We start from the raw sequence: 4,266 nt of genomic DNA on the forward strand, positions 1-4,266 counted from the left end.
GCAGTTTAGCGCAGAATAATCTTTACTTGCTGAAGATATCCTAACCCTATTTTGGGTTGATCTGCTGATTTACTATGTACTGAGTCTGGTTATAGAACATAGAAATAGAACTATATGGCACACAGATTCCTACCACTCTGTGTAAAAACGTGCCCGGGACATCTCCTTTGAACTTTCCCCCTCTCACCTTAAATTATAGCCCCCTAGTATTAAACGTTTCAACTCTGGGAAAAAGATTCTGACCGTCAATCCTATCAATGCATCTCATAATTTTATGGTCATTATTTCATTTCAGTGTAAAGCCTAGCTGCTGCTTTCTGTGTAGTACAATAGCGACCGGCCTTCAGAAGAATTTAATTGGCTTAAAGCAATTTGGAGTGCACTATGGCTGTGGAAAGCACAATATAAATTCAAATCTTCACCTTTGTCCGTTCTGTATTGTGTATGGCCTTATGGTTTCTGAGGCTACCCCTGCCTGGTGTTATAAAGATTTCACAAATTCCATGCAACACAAGTATATTTTCTGCATAAAAACTAATTATGAACATATATGTTCACTGTCTTTGTTTTTACTGAGTAAAGTTTTCCCAGGACGGAAATGACTATTACGTGGGGGCATAATTTTAAGGTGATTGGAGGAAGGTATAGGGGAGATGTCAGAGGTAGGTTCTTCACACAGAGAGTGGTGGGTGTGTGGAATGCGCTGCCGGCAGCGGTAGTGGAGTCAGATACTTTAGAGACTTTTAAAGACTCTTGGATAGGCACATGGAGGATTGTAAAATGTAGGGTATGCAGGTTAGTTTGATCTTAGTAGGATAATAGGTCGGCACAACTTCGTGGGCCGAAGGGCCTGTACTGTGCTGTACTGTTCTAGGTTCTAAGTAAATGTGAAACTTGCTGCCAGTGTTGGTCAGCAGATCGGGATGCAGTGAGGGAATGTGGTGATGCCATGCAGCTTTGGGCATTCATGCTCCTGGAAAAATGGTGACATGCACTCACTGCGCCGCTGCCTGAACTGAATGCTGGATGTGCTCTCAAGCACGGGTTTAAAACGCATTAGCGAGAGGGCTGGAGTGTCGGTGGATTGGAATTCACTGCTGTTTTCCGCAGATCTGCAAAACCTTCTGGTGGAACGCTCCCCCAATGGGCCATGTACCCTCAGTAATAGCCCCTGTCCTATCCCTGTCATATTCTCCTCTCCTGTACTCACTGAGTGCCATCGGCTGCCAGTCCCTCAATGCCCCAAACTTAACATTTTCACTCTGGCAAGTAAATCCTTTCAGGGCCATTTCCCTCCCTATCTCAGGAGCAATTTCCCATCCTAGCAGCTACTCTGTCATCCCATTTCCTTTACCTCATCAGTAACCTCGATGGGGCAAAGGAACGGTTATGGTCAAACAAACAAGAGGCCACTCGGCCCATCAAGACTGTTCTGCCATTCAATAACATCATGGCTGACCTGATTCTAACCTCAACTCTACATTCCCACATACCTCTGATAATCTGTCATCCCCTTGCTCATCGAGAATCTATCATAAATCGAATATGGTGACATGGAGGGGGTTGGAGGGGGAGGGGCGGGGAGCAGGGAATGGGAATTTTAAACATAGAAGGTGTTGGGAGACCAGGAGTCAATATGAATCAGTGAGGAAAGGGGACAACAGGTGAGCGAGACTTGGGGCAGAACTTAATGGCCTCACCTATGAGGGGTTTGGTGACTGGAGACATTTAATCAGACAGGAGGTCAGCTCCTCACCCTCCCCTAACCATTTCAGTCTATGGCAGGACAGCCAAAAGTCCCCATTCCCTCAGCTATGTCTTTCCACTGAGCAAATACACAAGGTCCATGTGGTGTGTGTGGGTTAATAAGCCAAGTGATGTGCGTGGAACCTCCCAGGAGCTGTGTGGCTGCACAGATTGGAGGGAATGTCATCCGGAGCAATTAACATCCACTTTGGAGCATCATCCCACCGCCATCGGCATTAGCCGTGAGAGTTTGCTATGTAAGCAACTCACAAAGTGTGATTTTCAAGGCTGGGTGCCTGTTGGGGGTGTGGGATGGGGTGGGGGTGGGAAGGTTGGTCTTTGCTTGTTCAAAGGCTCAGTGAGGGAGCCGGCGTCAGAAAGAGGGCCCACTGAGACCCACTCTGTATCCCGTGAACCTGGCACCAGTCACTTTGGCTTGGGGTCCATCCATGATCCGAAGCCTCACAGGAGAGTGCTGTTGTACCAGCTCCCATTTGTCCAGAGGCACAGCAAGAATAAAGCTTTCCATCTCTGATTTCCATACAGCAGGTAGGACTTCTGCACACTCACCTCACAAGCTGCTTTGTTAACATACTGTCAGTCAGAATCTTTCATCAGTTAAAAAGAGAAGGATATGAGGGTGGTGACCAAAAGCATGGTCAAAATGCAGTACAGTAGCTCAGTGGTTAGTACTGCTGCCTCACAGTGCCAGGGGACTGGGTTCGATTCCAACATCGGGCTCAGGGTCAATAAATTTGGAGCTGGAAAAGCACAGCAGGTCAGACAGCATCTGATCCAGACCACCCTTGGTCTGTGTGAAGCTTGCACATTCTCCCCTTATCTGTGTGGGTTTCTTCTGGGTGCTCCGGTTTCCTCCCACAGTCCAAAGACATGCAGGCTAGGTGGATTGGCCATGGGAAATTGCCTGTAGTGTTCAGGGATGGGGATGGGGATGGGTCTGGGTGGACCTGTTGGGCCAAAGGGCCTGTTTCCACACTGTAGGGATTCTATGAGGATGGTGACCAAAAGCATGGTCAAAATGTTACATCTCAAAGAAGAGAAAGAAGTAGAGAAGTTGTGAACTTTCCAGCAGAATTCCAGACCTTGTGGCCTGGATGGTTGAAAGTACAACTGCCAAAGGAACAATTACATTTGGAAATGTGAAAGAGGTCAGCAACGGAGGATAACAGAAAACTTGGAGGCTGTAGGGCCACAGAGTTCGCAGGATTGGATGTGGCAAGGCCATTATGGGGTTTGAACACTAGGATGGGAATTTTAAATTTGAGAAATTGCTGAATCAGGAAGTTCAGAGGAGGGAGGCGGTCAATGTAGGAAAGAGACAAAAGAATCGACAGATGTGTGGGCTTTGGTGCGGGATAGGATATGGACAATAGAGGTGTTGATGAGGTTGAATCAGCTGAACCTCAGTGATGGAATTGCAACTTAACCAAGATAGGGTATAGCTGGTTCCATCTAATGAAATAAAGTTCCCCTTTGGTCATTGTAATTAAGTTTGAATAGTATAGTGTTTTATAAGTGGCATCGATCGTGTTTGAGCTACTTACTTAGTCCAGCTCTAAACTCACGAGGATTCTGCAGTTCTCCAATTCAGGTCACCTGCACTTCCCCAACTTTTATTGCTCCACCATTGGAGTCCATGTCATTAGCTCCAAAACACAATCTTTTTCCTTCTTTAAGAGCTTCCTTAAAAACTCCTTCCTTGACCAAGCCCTCACATGGTTCCACATAAAGATTGTGTTCAATAACATTCCTGCGAAGCATTTGGAATATTTTGCTGTGTTAAGGATGCTCTGTGAACGTAACTTCTTGTCATGTTGGTGATTTGTAAATCAGTCATAAGGTTTTTGTTTCAGGAGTGTCTTTATTCAAGCAAAAATATCACCTGGTTGGCTGAAAGAAGCACTATTTTTGTTCAATTAATAAGTCACAGCTTGACTGTTTCCACTGCCTGCTAGTTTGAAATATATTTGCTTTCCTTCTGTGTTATCAGTCAATGTCTCCAAGTAACACTTGGAATAGCTATTTTAAAACTTTGTCCTGGTTTTGTATTGGAGAGTTGTCTCAATTCCTTTCTTCCTGAGTTGACTCTCTTCCCCCAAACCCTGACTGACAAGGTGGCACAGTGGCTCAGTGGTTAGCACCGCTACCTCACAGCGCCAGGGACCTGGGTTCGATTCCACCCTTGGGCAACTGTCTGTGTGGAGTTTGCACATTCTCCCTGTGTCTGCGTGGGTTTCCTCCAGGTGCTCCAGTTTCCTCCCACAGTCCAAAGATGTGCATGTTGGATTGATTGGCTATGGGGAAATAGCCCATAGTGTTCAGGGGTGTGTAGATTAGGGGGATGGGTCTGGGTGGGATGCTCTGAGGGTCAGCATGGACTTGTTGGGCTGAAGGGCCTGTTTCCATACTGTGACAGCAGCAGGCAGGCAAGCTGGGCTCAGGGTCAATAAATGTGGAGCTGGAAAAGCACAGCAGGTCAGACAGCATCTGAGGAGCAGG

This window comes from Rhincodon typus, chromosome 21 (genome assembly GCF_021869965.1).
Source record: "Rhincodon typus isolate 14 chromosome 21, sRhiTyp1.1, whole genome shotgun sequence".
Classification (NCBI taxonomy): domain Eukaryota; kingdom Metazoa; phylum Chordata; class Chondrichthyes; order Orectolobiformes; family Rhincodontidae; genus Rhincodon; species Rhincodon typus.